The sequence below is a fragment of the Lithobates pipiens genome, unplaced genomic scaffold (assembly GCF_037356315.1).
Source record: "Lithobates pipiens isolate NorthernLeopardFrog02 unplaced genomic scaffold, aLitPip1_a1.2 Scaffold_3, whole genome shotgun sequence".
In the NCBI taxonomy this organism is placed as follows: Eukaryota; Metazoa; Chordata; class Amphibia; order Anura; family Ranidae; genus Lithobates; species Lithobates pipiens.
Genome location: NW_027507790.1, coordinates 37,804,440 through 37,821,480, shown reverse-complemented (window position 1 = coordinate 37,821,480; position 17,041 = coordinate 37,804,440). Strand labels below are relative to the sequence as shown.

Below are 17,041 nucleotides of genomic sequence, written 5' to 3'. Positions count from 1 at the left end.
AGGGAGTCGCAAGTCATGGCTGGTCTTTCCTAGCGGTAGTAGTTCACTTTTTGTGAAGTTTATTTTTAACCCCGAGCACTGCCGGTATGAGATGAAAATGTCCTGAATGACCGGTATGTCAGTGTGTGGTGAAGTGGTAAATATGATTATGTCATCGGCAAATGACGCCACGCGAAGATTTTCCGTTCCGAAGGGAATCCCATGAAGGTTGGGTGAACTCATGAGGTGTCAGGAGAGGGGCTCAATGACCAGGTTGAAGAGTAGAGGGGAGAGGGGGCAGCCCTGCCTCGTACCTTTGTGGAGTCGTATGGGGTTGGACTGGACTCCCGCAGCAATCACCGTGGCCGTGGGTGCAGAGTAAAGAGTGTGTAAGTCAGAAAAGGGCCTGAGATACCAAATTTTTGTATCACTAGCGACAGCCATTGGAAATTCACGTTATCAAAGGCCTTTTCCGCATCCAATAATAGTATGGCTATGTTGTCGGAAGGCCTTTGATTAGTGAACTCCAGGGCTGAAAGCACTTTCCTAATGTTGGATGCTGCTGATCTGCCTTTGGTGAAGCTGGCTTGTGCAGGGTGTATGAGTGAGGGCATTATGGTCGCTAGGCGAGTGGCCAGGATTTTGGAATCTACGTTGAGTAAAGATATGGGACGGTACGATCCGGGTTCCTGTGAGTCTTTACCCTTCTTGGCTAGAAGTTTTATGTGGGCTTGATGTCCTGTTGGGAGGTACGGGCCTCCCTGCCAGATTGTATTGTATACAGACAGTTATGTAGGGGTTACGTGTTCACGCAGTAGCTTATAGAACTCGGGAGTGTAGCCATCAGTGCCCGAGGATTTACCATTTGTTAATCCGCTAACAGTTTTGGTTACCTCTTCCTCGGTGATCGGGGCATTCAGCATCTCCAAATCATCGGGAGCTATCTGGGGGAAGGAATCAGAGTCTAGCCATTGAGAGGCCAAAGACTGATCCATAGGCTCGTGGGCATTGAGAGAAGTGTAAAAATGTTTCCAAAGTGTTGTTAACAGCTTATGGAGATGTGGCCATGGTGCCATCGGGGTAACACAGGGAAGCAATGTGAGTGGGGGTGTAGGTGCCCTTGGTGAGCCTGGCCAATAGTTTTCCAGCTTTGTTCCAATGGACATGATATTGTAACTGAGTCTAGGACATTTTCATCTGTTCTACATTACTAGCCCACGTGTCAAAGAAGCTTCTAGCGTCTATCCATGCCTTGCGGTTGTCCTCTGTATTTTGTGTGCGGAGTAGGGAGTGAGCCTGTCTCACTAAGGTGCTCGCTGCCTGGTAGCTTTCGAGGGTTTTCTTCCTGTGGGCAGTGGTGAAGGTTATTATCCGCCCTTGCATAAATGCCTTGCCCGCTTCCCAAAATAGGTTGGGGTTCTCCTTATGGGAGCTGTTATTGTGCGAATACTCCATCCATGCTTCCTTAAACTGGTGGAAAGCCACGTTCTGGGTTAGATAAAACGGGAATCTCCATTGTCTGTGGTTCGGGTTGTGCCTAAGGGTGTCAAGAGTAATTGAGATTGGGGAATGATCTGAAATGACTAGATCGCGAATGTTGGTGTCCCCCACCTTGGGGAGCAGTGAATTCCCTATCTAGAGGGTGGGATAGCCGACATGCATCTACTAGCCACCGGGCTTGTGTCATGTGGTAGAGATGCATATCTGGTGTCTATGGGGATGGTACGTGGCGTTGTGATGAATGAGTTCTATCCTCACTGTCGCAGTAGGTCAGATTGAAGTCACCACCTACGAGGTGTAGAGCATCTAGGTCTTTGGCCAAGTTCGTCGTTAGGTCACTGAAATATACCCTACTAGGGGAATTAGGGGCATATATGTGCATCAGCCTAAGCTCGCCAGCTGCAAGTTTAATAAGAATGGATATGTACCTGCCCTCTGTGTCATGGTCAGAAGAGATCACATTGCAGGCCAAATTTTTATGGAGTAAAATGAGAGTGCCTTCTTTCCGGCCTTGGGAAGCCGAGCCCAGCACTGTGCCCACCCAAAGCCTACGCATGCGCGAGAAGTCCTGCTCCTCCAGGTGTGTCTCCTGGAGTAGAGCAATGTCCGCCTTCAGCCTCTTCAGGTGGTGGAGTATTAGCGACCTTTTCCCAGGAGAGAGCAATCCCTTCACGTTCCAGGAGAAAACGCGAAGGAGCTGCATTGTACCCGAGGGGAGGGTAAGCTGCTTAAAATACTCTGAACTGCTGAGAAGAGAGTGAGACCTGTGGATCGTAAAATAAGCATTAAGGGTACTCTTTTTAACTTAAGTGTAGGCGCGAACCTTCCTCCCTCCAGGTAGGGGATAAAGTACAAGCGAAAAGGGCAACAAGGGCAAGAGGGGTGGTGGATAACTCTACAGTCAAAGACTTATCTTTTTTCCTGTATGCTACTTCAACACCCGGAGATACGCTAGCCCACAGCATGCGGGAAAATGAAGAGAGAAAAGAGAAGGAGGAGATCAGAGGACAGGAGCAGGTCTCTGTCATAACATAGTGCGGCCAAGAATGAATGATTGCCTCATTTCAAGCTGAAGAGGGGGGTAATGAACGATCCCATATGGAGAAGTTGCATAGGACTACTCTGTAAAACAAAAAAATACAATGATCATATAGAACATTAACAAGAAAAACTACTTGAACGTTGCGGAACTATATAAAACCGAAACACAAATCGTTGAGCAGTGACAATGATCATCAGTTTAGTGTGAGGGCTGGCTGCGGAGATTGCCCCACCACTACCTAAGTGGCGCAGGAAGATCAGCAAACGGGGGACAATCATAGCGCCATAGAGCCTTACCCAGACCATGAAGCGACCATTACCTAAGAAGCTGTGAGGTCAGCGAAAGTCAGGTTGATCAGACGGTGAGGTAGACTTCAGGCGCTTGGGAGGATCCTTCCGGGGACTACGTTGTTCTTACGGGCCCTGCCTCACATTGTCCACGTAGGAGTCCGTAGTGGAGTGTGCAGTCGTGGGCGTACGTAGAAAAGTGCAGGCCTTGTCCGCTGACTGGAATGTAAGCTGTGTCCCGTCCGGGGCTTGAAGCCGTAGAGTCGCTGGGTAGGCCATGGTGAAGCGGATGTTCCGTTTGAACAATTCTGCGCAAATCGGTTGAAATTATTTTCTTTTGCGTGATACCTCCACTGAATAATCCGCGAAGAGCAGTAGTTTTTGCCCCTCCACCACAACGGTGCGTGACTTCCGAAAACTTTGAAGAATGCCCGTGCGGTCCATGTAGTTAAGGTATTTGGCAATGACTTGCCGCAGTCGTTTGTTGTCGGGGGATGGCGCCCCTATGCGATGCGCCCTTTCCACCGTGCAGTGCAGATTGAGGCCCAGGGCCGCCGGAATGGTGGTGGAGCATAATACAAGTAGCGTGTCAGGCTTGTGTGATTCTGGGAGGCCGATGATCCTCAAGTTGTTCCTCCTTGAGCGATTCTCGAGGTCCTCCATGCGATCGTGGAGATGTTGGTCTTGTACGAACTTCTCGAGTGCCGTATTCATATTGTATTGATCATCCTCCAGGGACGAGATGCGCTGTTCCACCACGCTGAGCCTCTTAGTCTGCTCCCCCAGTTCCATCCGGAGTTGCACCATGCCCTCTGCCACCGCTTTATCCATTGCAGCTTTTAGGGTTGGCAAGAACAATGCAGCCACTGCCTGTGCCAGGCTATCTGGGGGTGTGGTGTGTGCTTGGCAGCCAGGGCTGGTTGTGTCCATCCCCTAGTTGAGCGGTGCCTCCCACTATGCCATGTGGGGCCTGCGGCAGCGAGCATTGTGAGGCAGTGTGCGGCTGAGGTGCGGTGGCCATCTTGGGGGATCTGTTGCTGCCCTGAGGGGGAAGGAGATCCGTCCCGCGATCGTGAACCAGAGCACGAGCGCGGCTGAGACAGATAGCGGTCCATCCGCTGTGATGTGCAGGAGTGGCTGATACTGGTGTCCGACCAGCAAGGACCGTTGGGGGGTTTAATACGCTGGCTTTTGCAGCGGTCTGAGCGGAGCCTCCAGGGCTGACCTCCCTTCACATACGGCACCGGAAGTATAAATAGCACTTTTAAACTTAACACCAGCCACTCCCTCCTACCGCCAATTCAAACTCCTATTACAGATCCCTACAGCCGCGAAACAAGCAATTGTCAAAGCTTGGAAATCCCCGACCTTAAAGTAGAGGTCCACACAAAAATGGAACTTCTGCTTTTCGGAAACTCCCCCTCCCCCCCGGTGTCACATTTGGCACCTTTCAGGGGGGAGGGGCTGCCGATACCTGTATAATAAAGGTATTTGCACCAAGGGCTGGTGCTACCACTAGGCAAACTAGGCAGCCGCCTAGGGTGCCTTGCGGCCTAGGGTGCCCGGCCACTGGTGTTCCTACTCGCTTCTCTGTGGAGAGAGCAACTAAGTCTCAGCATCAGTGCCGCACATAGTGTCAGAAGCGCTGAGGCGGTAGAGAACAGTGTCTGTGTCCCAACTCCTAAATGGATGGAAGCAAGCAAACATTCATTGATGGGCGCTGGTGAGGCTGCATTGATGGGCGCTGGTGAGACTGCATTTGTTGGCTGTTGGTGAGGCTGCATTTGATGGGCTCTGGGGAGGTTGCATTTGATGGGCCCTGGTAGGCTGCATTTGATGGGCGCTGGTGCGGCTGCATTTGATGGGCGCTGGTGAGGCTGCATTTGATGGACGTTGGTGGGCTGCATTTGATGGGCTGTTAACCTTCAAAATCTATATTTCTGATTTATTAATCAGAAGATATGATATGGGTTGAAAAGAGAATTCTTATTGACAAAGGAAAGGAAGGTTTAACATAACACCATTTATTAGAGTACGTTACAGGTTTATCTAATACACAGAAAATATCTATAGTCTAAGTGAGGGAGTAAAATATTAGTTTAAAATACAACAAGAGTACAATACATTCATTACAATACAAAACAGGACATATGACAATTCGGTATACCTTGTAAGTGCTGGGAGATGATCTGATAATTTACCTACTCTCTGGTCAGTCTCATCTGCCATTATCCTAGGTTTGGGGTCCCCTTAAGAAGGGCCATTTCTCATTGACTTGCCTAGGACCACCCTGATTGGTTAGCCCTCTCCTCCCCTCAATAGCACCTCCTCTTTTGGGTTTAATTGGTTAGTGATAATTAGTCTGAAGCCCACTTGATTAAAGAGGAAGTTTGCTCTTGAATAGGACACTTAACTAGGCATAGTCCCAGCCGGGGTAAATTGTCCATTCCTGAACAGATCAAAGAAATATTTTAAGCATATCAACCACCCTTTGAAATGGATAAATGGTTGATTAGCACGGAAGAATACACAAGCCTTTATCTAGCAAATGAATTCGGCTCCGTACCGACTACACACCCAAATGGTATCTGTTCGTGGGTTTTGATTATTACATTAGGTAAACAGCAGGACATCTCCCTCACACCCACACTTAGCATACCTGTGAGACAAAGGTATTGTTAATTGAATTATATACGCTGACCAGACGTCTGTTCCTGTAAATCAAATCATCTGGGCAGGTTAAGCTAAAATTATTATAAACCTTCTTTATTTCTTATCCTAATATATACATCTATCATACAAATATTCCCAGTTGCTAATGGAGATTACTCATAAACTCCTCATAAGGCAACAGATGACCCCTTGTGGCAAGTTGAGTCCAATGAAACGACGCCACACTTAAGTGAGTAATTGTTTATGTCTAATCTCCATTAGTGAGTTCAGTTTCTCCCTCTGCCATCTTAGAAGTCGGCCGAGATATATCACCATACCCGTCATAAATAACAGTACCCCACACTGCAATATGAGAAGACCTTTTATTCCCATTTCCACCCAGGTCCTGGTGGTGACCAAACTGAAATCCCCATCATGTAAAAGTTCATTCAACCTTTTCCCTGTTTTCTCCATATCATTACTAATTTGAATTATATGGGTATCCTTCCTTGCGAGCAGATTGTGAAGGTTTACTGACAGAGTATCAATTTTTATATCAAAATGGGGTAGATAGGTTATAGGATCTGGGACATCAGGGGGACTCTCAATGATATAGTCTTCTGTTAACACTGGTATGGGGGTTACTACAGTTTGCCCAATAATAGTGTACTCGTGTGGAATGAAGCAAAAATTTGGATAGGGTATGGGACACGACTGACCCCCATAGAGAAATGTCTGGTGATTGGTAACGACACAGTACAGTCCATCCATGTGGTAGGTGACCTTTGTGCTAGGTGTTCTCCATTTTGACAGCTTCACTGGGCAGTTAGCTTCCATCTCACTTGTGCTGGTTTCTTGAGGTGGGTGGCGTGGACTTTCCAGTTGGGGGTCCCTCGCTACTTTGGCGGTGGGATCCGGGTCATTGCTTAGACCACAGACTGGAGTGTCAATTTCAAACACATCACAACGGCATAAGTACCTATTGTCTTTGACAGTGCAGCAGGCAGTGTGTGGTGCTTTCCATCGCCCTTGAACTTGAATGAGCATTTCGGGGAGGTGCAACCTTTCCTTGTACACGTCGTTTTCGAGGCACCCGAGGGAGTGTATGGACGCCATCGTGTTAAAGTAGTCATCTTGTGGATGGAACACTGGCAGCGACATGGTGAAGGAAACATACATTAGGTCTCGGTAGGCGCACAGGGACGGGCTCTTCTTGCAAGCAAATGGCCCTCTATTTGGGTGTGGTGTTACTATCCCTATATTTCGAATTGTGGAAACTGGCAGAGGTTTGCACTTGTCTCCAGAATGTACATTCATTCCACCACTATTATTAGTGTGAGTACAATACCATTGGGTAAGGTCGGTATCTCTTAATATATCAGGGATTTTACCTGCTTGGATATCTCGGATGATATTAGTGACCTTGGTTAAAACAAAATTTCCATACGCAGTGCATATTACCTCTTTCCCCATACCATCCTCTCTAGCTTTCTGATTATTTATGTTTATGATTTCGTTGATTTTCTGTTGTGTCTTTTCAAACAACTGGGCAATATCTTTCATGTTATACACCGTAAACCTTTCCTCCTCTGCAAGCCCCTCAACACCCTGCAGAACTGGTTTCAGCACTTGCCGACCCTCTTTTTGTTAAAAATTTCCGATATGCCTGCGAATCGCTGACAAATCGGCTCGGTTCCAAATTGACATGCCAGATCCAAAAAGTCCTGGGATGGACCCAAGTATGCTGTCCAACCCCTTTAACTTTCTGGATCTGAAAATGCCCCTATGGGGAGTGAGGTTTGGTTCTGCAAATGGGTCCTGAGTTCGGCTTGCATGGGAGGCAATCAAATCTACCAGCAAGGAGGAGTAAAACAGAGACACATTTGTCCGGGCACATGAGCCGAATTCAGCCATGTTCCACTGGGACAAATTAAGTACCACGGGTACATGAATGAACTTAACGTTATTGAACAGAATTCCAGGGATTGATGTTGCCGTTAGGCCACTAGGTGGTCCCTCTTGCAGTGATGGGCATTCCAAGGATGTTGGTTCATAGTAGGGGATTGCAGCTGTATTTTTGGGCAAAATGGTAGGATCAGGGGTCTTAGTCTTTGGGGACACGTGCAAGGTGACTTTTCCTGGGACGTACTGAAGAGTGGATGCCTGTGTGTTGCTGGACAAGGGGATGGAGATAACAAAAGAATATTTCCACTCTCCGGCATCACTCAACCGTGTCTCTTGAATCAACAAGGATCCATTCTGAAAACTCATGACTCTATCCCGGTAGTCAGTGATATTCCCTGCGACGCCTTTACCCCAGACGAGATGATTATCAATGGGACTCCACCAATATACTTGCTTCCCCACAGTCCCTACAATGGCCACAGGTAATAAAATGGATTCCCCCTCTAGGCAGTAGACATGATTCTTGTCAACGATCACGCTGATGAGTGGTCCAGTCTCCTCTTCCTTGGTAGTTGTGATCAGCTGGAGCAGGATAACGATCCACATCGACTTCATGGCTCTAAAAGGAAAGAAAGCAGCACATTTTAGTTGATTTCTTTGGCTCCATGGAACTGTTTCAGTTGGTTCGCATGAACCCATTTATCTTGTGTCTTTTTGCCCGCCTCTATTCTGATTTTATATACAGACGGACTTAATTTATCAATAATAGAAAATGGACCTCTCCATTTTTGACTTAGACTGTGATCCAGGGGACGTAGTTCCAAGAACATAACTCGGTCTCCTATGGCCCAAGTGCATTCTCGAACCCCTTTGTCAAAATACGCCTTGGCTTTCTTTTGACTTTTACCCATTTGTGCTGCGGCAAATACATGGATCTCTTTTACCGCTTTTTGGAGTTTAAGGAGGTATTGGTCCATTGAAAGTCTGTCTATGGTAGGTGTATGCATCTCTAGCCAGAGATGTTCAGGGAGTCTCATCTGTCTACCTGTCAGCACTTCAAAGGGTGTCAGCCGGGTAGCATATGAGGGGGTTGCTCGGATGGCCATGGCCAGTAATGGCAGCAGATTATCCCAGTTCTTACCATTGATGTGTACAAATTTTTTTAGCATTGTCTTAATCTGCCGATTGGCTCTTTCAACCTGACCTGAAGATTCTGGGTGATATGGAATGTGAAATTTTTGCTCCACCCCTAACATCTGTAGGCAGGTTTTTACCACCTTTCCAGTAAAATGGGTCCCCTGATCTGACTCTATTGATCCTGGGAGCCCCCATCTACTGAACACCTGTTCTACTAAAATCTTAGCCGTATTTTGTGCAGTGTTACTTTTGGTTGGGAAGATCTCTGCCCATTTAGAAAATAAATCTGTGACTACGAAGATGAATCTGTTGTTTCTAGCAGTGACTGGCAAGGGTCCCATGTAATCCATTTGTAAGGCATTCCATGGCCCTTCTTTCAGTCTAATTCGTAAAGGGGCATTGATCTTCCTTGGTGCGGGGTTAACCTGTGCACAGACAATACAATTGTCACAATACTATTGTCACAATACTGCTTCACATCTGTCATCATGGAAGGCCACCAACCTATGTTCTTGAGCCGCTCACCTGTTTTCTCTGACCCTTGATGACCCCCAGTAGGCAGGTCATGCACTATGTAAATCATTTCATTTTGGTATTTTTCAGGAACCACCCAAGTTACTTCATCTCCATGATGCAACAATACCTTTTTATCTTCTGACAATGTGAGGTGTTTTATATATTTTGCCAAAGTATTCCCCTCAGAGAGTTCTCCAGTCTCATTTTGCAGTTTTTGCATTATTTCCTTAATGTTGTCATCCTGGCATTGTATGTCCGAAATATCCGGAACTACTATGCAGGATTTTGTGAGGGCACAAACACTGGGGCACAAGACTAGGTCCGGTAAATTCGACGGAATTTCCCAGATCTCCCCTCCCTGTGCTCCTTGTTTGGCCAAGCAATCCGCCGCCTCATTTTGTTCCCAGTATGGGGCAGTACCTGAATGACCTTTAACTTTGCACACCCATGGTTTGACTGGCAACTTTTGCACCAATGATACAATATATTTCAACAGGGATGCATGTTTAAGTGGAGACCCATCTGAGGACATGTACTGGTGGGTGTGCCAGAAGGGCAGAAATTCTATAAGAGCATTACAGAACCACGCAGAATCTGAGTATAAAACAATTTCTTGGTCCCCTTTCATCAGTTCTAGGGCATGAGCGATTGCAGCCATTTCCGCAAATTGTGCTGATTTGACTTTACATGACCGAAAGATTGATGTTTGGGTCTTTGCTTGTGGATTGATATAGTATATTCCAAATCCTGCACATGGAGAACCCTCCACGTAAAAACATGATCCATCTGTGAAAATTTGGCCTGCGTTTTCGGGGACTGTTTCCTTTACTGACAAAGGTCTAAAGAATTGTTGTGCCGCTGATTGTGGGGTGATATCACATTCATGTGGTACTCCCTGGTAAAGGAGGCCATGGGCTCTAGTGGACGGATTATTTGTGTGTTGAACTTTAATGTCTCTGTCTTGAAGCAACAAAGCCCAATGGGCCAATCTGGCATTTAATACATTGCCATCCTTCACTCGGTCTGTGAGTAAAAATTTAGTGGGAGTGTGAGTTGTGTGCAGGATGACTGGGTTAAGTCCTATGATGTATGTGAAGTATTTCACTGCCCAAAACGTAACTAGGAGGTGTTTTTCACATAGAGAGTACTTCATTTCCACAGGAGATACTAATTTAGACGCATATGAAATGGGTCTCTGTTGCCCATGGATTTCCTGTGACAGAACAGCTGACATGGCTGTCTCTGATATGGCAGTCTCAATGTGAAAGGGCAGTTGGTACTCTGGGTTGGCTAATGCTGGCGCTTGCGCTAAAGCTTCTTTAAGCTCCTGCACTGCCTTGGTGTGTTGCTCAGTCCATTGCCATTGGGTATCCTTTTTCAACAAATCATACAGTGGTGCAGATTTTTGTGCAAATTCAGGGATGAAAGCCCGTGAATAATTTACCAATCCTAAAAAAGATCTCAGAGTCGGGATGCTCACTGGCAGCGGTAATTGTAGAATGGCTTTTACCTTTTCAGTTGCTATCTTACGTCCGTTTGCTGTCACTGTAATCCCAAGAAAAGACACAGATTCCTTCAACAATTGTGCCTTAATGGGATTACACTTCAGTCCCGCCTTTCCTAGGATCTGCAGAAGTTCCTCCAATAGCCGCAAATGCTCTTCTTTGTCGCATGTGGCTAGCAACAAATCGTCCACGTACTGGAAAAGATTCTTTGGAGAAGAAAAATCAATTAAAATATCTCTCATGGTTGCATGAAATAACGTAGGAGAGTTATGAAATCCTTGAGGGACAGAATTGAAAGTATACTGTTTTCCCAGAAATGTAAATGCAAATTTGTATTGACATTCTTCTGACAACGGTAATGACCAAAAACCGTTTGATATGTCCAGCACTGTGAAATATTTGTGTTTGGGATTTAACATGCTCAAAACATCCGGGACAGATGCAACGGTGGGGGCGCAATTGTTTGTAATACTGTTCAATTTGCGGTAACCGATTGTTAATCTCCACGAATTGTCAGTACTTTTGCGAATCGACCATATTGGCGCATTTGTTGTTGATACACATGGTCTGATGACCTTTTGGTCAAGCAGTGACTCTATGGTTTCCTGTATGTAGCTGATAGCTTCCTTTGGAAAGGGGTATTGTTTCTGCGGAACTGGGTCTGGCCCACTGATGTGTATTACCGTATTTACCTTTCCACAGTCATGTTTGTGTTTTGCAAAGGATCCCTGATGTCTTTCTATCACAGGCTGCAGCAGCTGATGTTCTGGGTGATCTGTAATGATCTCCAGTATGTCATATTTTAAATCATTGCGTTTGATGGCTGCAATTGTGTGAGAATCAGGTATCACAATGGTGCTATTCTGATCAGTTGGAACCCCTTGCAGTAGTAACAGGTTGGTCAGATCCAACATACATCCATTGGGAATTAAGAAGTCTGAACCCAGCAGGCTGGTTTCATTTGGCAAACACATTAATGCTAATGGCTGTTTTAGGGTTAACTCACCAATTTGGATTGTTAGGGGCTTGGACAAGGCAGACTCAACATTATGTCCAGCAAAGCTCTGGAGATTCAGTGGCTTTCCTGAAGATAGTGTTGAGTTTAAGGGATCTTTGTCATGCATAATTGATATCGCCGCCCCTGTGTCGATTAACATGGTACATTGACGGCCCCTAATCAACGCTGACACTACAGGGCGCCCACACCTATCCAGAGAAATAGGTGCTAAGATTTTGGGGCCTTGTAGTTGTCACCATTGATGACGGTTAGCCTCTGTCTGGAAAGCTACCTGTACTTCCTTTCCAGGGCCTACTTGAAAGGCCTGTAATTGTTGTCGCAACTCTGCATAAGTAGGAGCTCTTTCTGTGTCACTGACATGCTTGCCCTGTGATAGGTGGCTATGAGAGTTTTCTCTTCCTCTGCCTCTATAACCTGATTTCCCCCTATATCCCCTCCCCCTCCCTTGTAAACTTTTGTCCCAGTTAGGGTTGTATGGAGGATTGGCTTCTCCTGGGGCATGGGGGCCTTCTACGGTGGTAGTCCTGCATTGTACTGCAGCCACCTTCCTAAACAGCTGTTTCTCTTCTCTTTCCTTAAGCCTGTGCTGTTTATAGGCTTGGATGGCATGGAATGATCTATGTATTAATCCAATCACCTCCTCATAGCTATGTTTTCTAGGATCTATCAAATGCTCACATTTTATTCGAATAGCGGGATGGGCATTGTGTATCAGTAGGTTCTTATATTCCATGTCCTCTCTAGTGGTTTTACCATTGTTAGTGTTATATGCTGCCCACAATCTATTGGCATAAACTAAAGGGTTTTCCTCATTACTTTGTTTGATTTGATAGGCCACCATCAAACCTATAGCTGAGGGGTTTATGACTGTTTGCAATTCGGCCACGGTTACTTTGTAGCAACAGGGCGCTGCATTAATAAGGTGAGGTATACATGGGCAGGGCAAAGGGGGTGGAGCCAAGGGTGGGGGGCAGCAAAATTAGGTTTCGCCTAATCCTTGCACCAGCTCTGTTTGCACCCACTTCCAGGCATAGACCCCTTGTGGCTATTTTAACGTCCAGTGTGCATGAGGACTAAAAGTCAGCAGCTGCAGTATTTGCACCTGCTGACTTAAAAAAAATAAAAAATTTGGCGGACATGGAGTCAATCAAGCAATGGTCCATGCCAAAACAGAGGCTTTATTACCACGTACTACCTGGGGACCTCTACTACCTCTCATTTATTTCTTCTCTATTTTTTCTCCTACCTAAGATTACTTTTTTCTTTTTTCTTTTTTTCTCTCTTCTACTTTTCCCCCCTATTCTCTCCCTCCTCTTTCAATTTACTCTTTATATAGTTCTGGTAGCAGAACTTTTATTTCCTTGGTTATCATTATACCAATTGTACATAGTTCCAATATTTTAGATTCTATAATAATTTTTTTATTTTTATTTAAAAACTATACTTTTGATAATTAAGACTTTTTTTTATTTATTTTTTTATCTGAAGTCTAAGTTGGTCTTATCCTCTCTTATACAATCTATGACGCAATCTTTTGAGTACCGTATTTATCGCCGTATAACATGCACTTTTTTCCCCTTAAAATCAGGGGAAAATCATGGGAGCGTGTTATACGCCAATCCACCGCTGATTGTGAGCGTAGGAGCGGGCAGCGCTAATATAAATACATAGCCGAGTGAACTCGGCTAGGCTCTGCTCCTCTCACAGTCAAGACCAGTCCCGCCCTATGATGGACATAACACAGGGACTGGGCGTGCCCGGGAGCAGAGCCCAGCCTAGCCAAGTACACTCAGCTATGTGTATATCAGCGGCACTCGGCTCACAGTCATGTCAGTTCCTTCATTGGACCTGTGTTATGTCCATCATAGGGCAGGACTGCAAGAGAAGCCGAGATACACAGGACCGGCTCTGTGTATCTCGGCGGTGCCATATTTAAACATGAAGTGACGCTGACAAGGCATCAATGTCACTGGACAAGGCTGCAAATGACACTGATAAGGCTGCATTGATGGGTATTTAAATATAAGTTTTTTTTTTTCTTAAAAAAAATTTCCCTTAAAATTCCCTCCTAAACTTGGGGTGCATGTTATAAGCCGGCACGTGTTATACGCCGATGAATACGGTAGTTAGATCCATGCTAAAATTGTTTTAATTAAACTACTTTTAGTTTATGTTGGAACTATAACTCGATATTATTACCATATATGTGATCTTTTCTTCTGCTTCCACCATATGTACTTATGTATACTAATTGTTAAAATTCAATAAACAAATTTGACAAGAAAATAACAAATTGTTCAGAATAATGTAATCTAGGGTTCAGTTCAGTGTCAGCAGTTCCTTTATTATTAGGTGTGTTTTTTTTGCTCCTACAAGTAGGATTTCCTTTTCCAAATTCTGTTCTGTAGTCTATGACTCCCGGACAGTTGTGGATCTGAAACTCTTATGTTAGATGGCTGATAAAAAAGGATCATTCGGAATTTTGCTGCAAAAACACCCATATTGTATGAATCCTGGGAGTGGTATGAAATGGTGTCTATACCCTAAATCACAAGAGGAGATGCTTCCAAAAATACCATACAAAAACACCACAAAGAAATCTGCACCTACGAAGGCTACCAATTCAATGGAAATGGTCGTTTATTGGACATATATATGTGGCAAAGGTCAACCTGGACTGCAAAACGGACTACATCAAAATTTTCACCCCAGTGAAAACTTAGCTCCCCCCTTGATGAAGTAGTGGTCTGGTCTGCAAAGGTCTCTATGTGTAAATATGCATGGCCTGTGCCAGGGGTGGACTGACCCATCGGTCATTCGGCCACGGACCGAGGGCATGTGCTGCTAGGAGTTTGTGAAAGTCTCTGCATCTGCAAAAAGGGGATTCAGGAGGACACATCTGTGATTCCTTTCACAGCGCGCCGCTCATTGCCGGCTCCTCCTTCCCTCCTGTCCACCCCAGGTGCTTGTACATGAGATCATGTTTCTTTAAAGAGACTCACCAACAGGCACGAAGATCTGGCATGGATGGCAATTCAAGGGGGGGGGTGTCGGTCAGGACATTCATGCATGCCAGATAGTGCCATTTTATGAGCATTATAGGCCCCCGGGCAATACAGTGCACTGGGGCCCTGTCTACACAATCACGCACGATTGCCCATCAAATGCAGCTTTACTGTGCCCATGAATGCAGCCCCAAAGTGCCCACCTTTGCAGCCACACTGAATCCGTGAATGCAGCCTCTCTGTGAGCATGAATTCAGCCTCACTGTGCCCATGAATGCAGCGTCACTGTACCAATTAATACAGACTCCCCATCACCTGGTAACACACACACACACACACACAGAAGGCATCTCCTCCTGTGTATCACAGAGCTGGCTGGGTCTGTGTTCGGCGGCCGCACTGTAACAAGGTCCTGCCCCCCTAGACTGACTCGTGTGATAGGCGGAACATTGATTTATTCTACTATTACACGAGCCAGTCTGGGGGGGGCAGGACCTTGTTGCACTGCGCCGCCGAACACAGACCCAGCCAGCTCCATGATACACAGGAGGAGAGAGGGGCACTGCAGCCGCAACTCAAAGCGGCCCCAGGGCAGCCAGTCTGTCCCTGGCTGTGGTTGCTGAGCAGGCAAGGGGGGAACTTCTGAAGTTAATGTTTCACATTAACAGGCCGGTGATTGGTTGCTTGGATCGTCCAACAACCAATGCCCTGCTATTTAATGTGTAAAAGTTAACTCCAGCAGTTTCTGCCCCCATCCAGCCCTGTGATACTGGCCATTGTCCATTGAAGAAGAGAGCGGCAAAAATGTCTGCATGCCGGGTGCACATGAAGTCATCATGGGCACTGACGGGCCAGACATTTAGCGGCGGCGGGCTGGGTGCAGGTCGCAGGCCTTAGGTTGCTGGCCCCTGCTCTATATCGTGTGTGAAGCATTGTCTGGAGCCTGTTCATGGAACCAATAGAAAGGAAAGAACTATGGGAAGGTCAGTCCTAGAACCAATAGGAGGCGGAGCTGTGTGACGAGTTATTTGAATACAATACCCACAATGCAGCAGTAACTCAAACAGCCTGTCTTACGTATAGATAGTTATAGATGATTGGTGTAAGAAATGTGTTCACGTGTTATTTGTAATATGGAATGTTTATAGGACAAGTAAGATATAGAATAGATAGAAAATAAAGCGTTCCGATGTGACTCCCCCTGAGCTCAGTGCGATGTTCCTGTAGGAGGGTGCTCACTGTTGACATCTATTGGTAGCTTTGCGCAGTGGCAGTATTGTAGCCAATGAAGTTTAACTGAGGCGTGATTATTGCTATTTGAAAACTTTTTACCAATACCCCGTCATGACGGCTTGCAATATAGTCGGCAATGACAATTTTTGACAGTCTCTAAGGAGACTGAATCATCCGGTACAAGAATAGAACTAATGATGCTGCTAATAATGAAACTGGTATATGTTTTTGTTAAAATTACTAGCAATGTAGTTTCATTTTAACCACTAGACATCTGTGCTATAGCCAAAAGATAGCTGCAGCGCGGATGCCAATTGCTGGGAGGTCGTCCCTGGACGTCCTCCTGTTTACTTCCGCAATGCGCGCTCCCGCATCGGGGAAGTTCTGTGCTGGTCATGACACTTGGACACAGCCAGTCACAGCGGCTGTTTACAGTACAATCGGCGTGTCCAATGAGAGATTATCTCATCGCTGGTGTCCTATCATATATGGTCCCCCATCGGATAGTGTCCGCTGTGTACTGCGCAGTACACAGCACACACAGATTCCAAAAATGGCCGAGGATTAACGGCGCCTGCGCCGTGATTTCAGGTTCTATCCCCACCATCCAAGTGAACATAGAGTAGGAATATAAAAGAGCCATAAAGCATTCTGGTGTGCCTCCCCCTGAGCTCAGTGCAATGTTCCTGTAGGAGGGTGCTCACTGTTGCCATCTATTGGTAGCTTTGCGCAGTGGCAGTATTGTAGCCAATGAAGTTTAACTGAGGCACGATTATTGCTAATTGAAAACTTTTACCAATACCCCGTCATGACGGCTTGCAATATAGCCGGCAATGACAATTTTTGACAGTCTCTAAGGAGACTGAATTATCCGGTACAAGACTAGAACAAATGGTGCTGATAATAATTAAACTGCTATAAACTTCATGGTATTGTTAAAGTTACTAGGAATGTAGTTGCTTTTTAGTAACAAACTGTACTTGGTGGGATTGCCTGGTAGCAGAAAATTGCTGGAAAGATGTATTTCTTATGATTTTAGCGCTGTTTGAAATCCATATTGATCCTGATCCTACAACAAACTCCTATTACAGATCACTACAGCCGCGAAAGAAGCAAATGCCAAAGCTTGGAAATCCCCGACCTTAAAGCGGAGGGTCACACAAAAATGAAACTTCCGCTTTTCGGAACCCCCCCCCCCCCCGGTGTCACATTTGACACCTTTCGGGGGGGGGGGTGCAGATACCTGTTTAATAAAGGTATTT

At 45.9% G+C, this 17,041-nt stretch overlaps 2 non-coding genes across 2 annotated transcripts; both read left to right on the top strand.

Moving 5' to 3' along the window:
• Positions 1 to 15,802: 15,802 nt before the first annotated feature.
• On the top strand, positions 15,803 to 15,944 carry LOC143941801 (U4 spliceosomal RNA). The gene has a single exon (XR_013264427.1). It is a non-coding gene; the product is annotated as a U4 spliceosomal RNA (small nuclear RNA).
• A 556-nt stretch (positions 15,945 to 16,500) lies between these two features.
• On the top strand, positions 16,501 to 16,641 carry LOC143941790 (U4 spliceosomal RNA). Its single transcript, XR_013264417.1, has one exon. It is a non-coding gene; the product is annotated as a U4 spliceosomal RNA (small nuclear RNA).
• Positions 16,642 to 17,041: the final 400 nt, after the last annotated feature.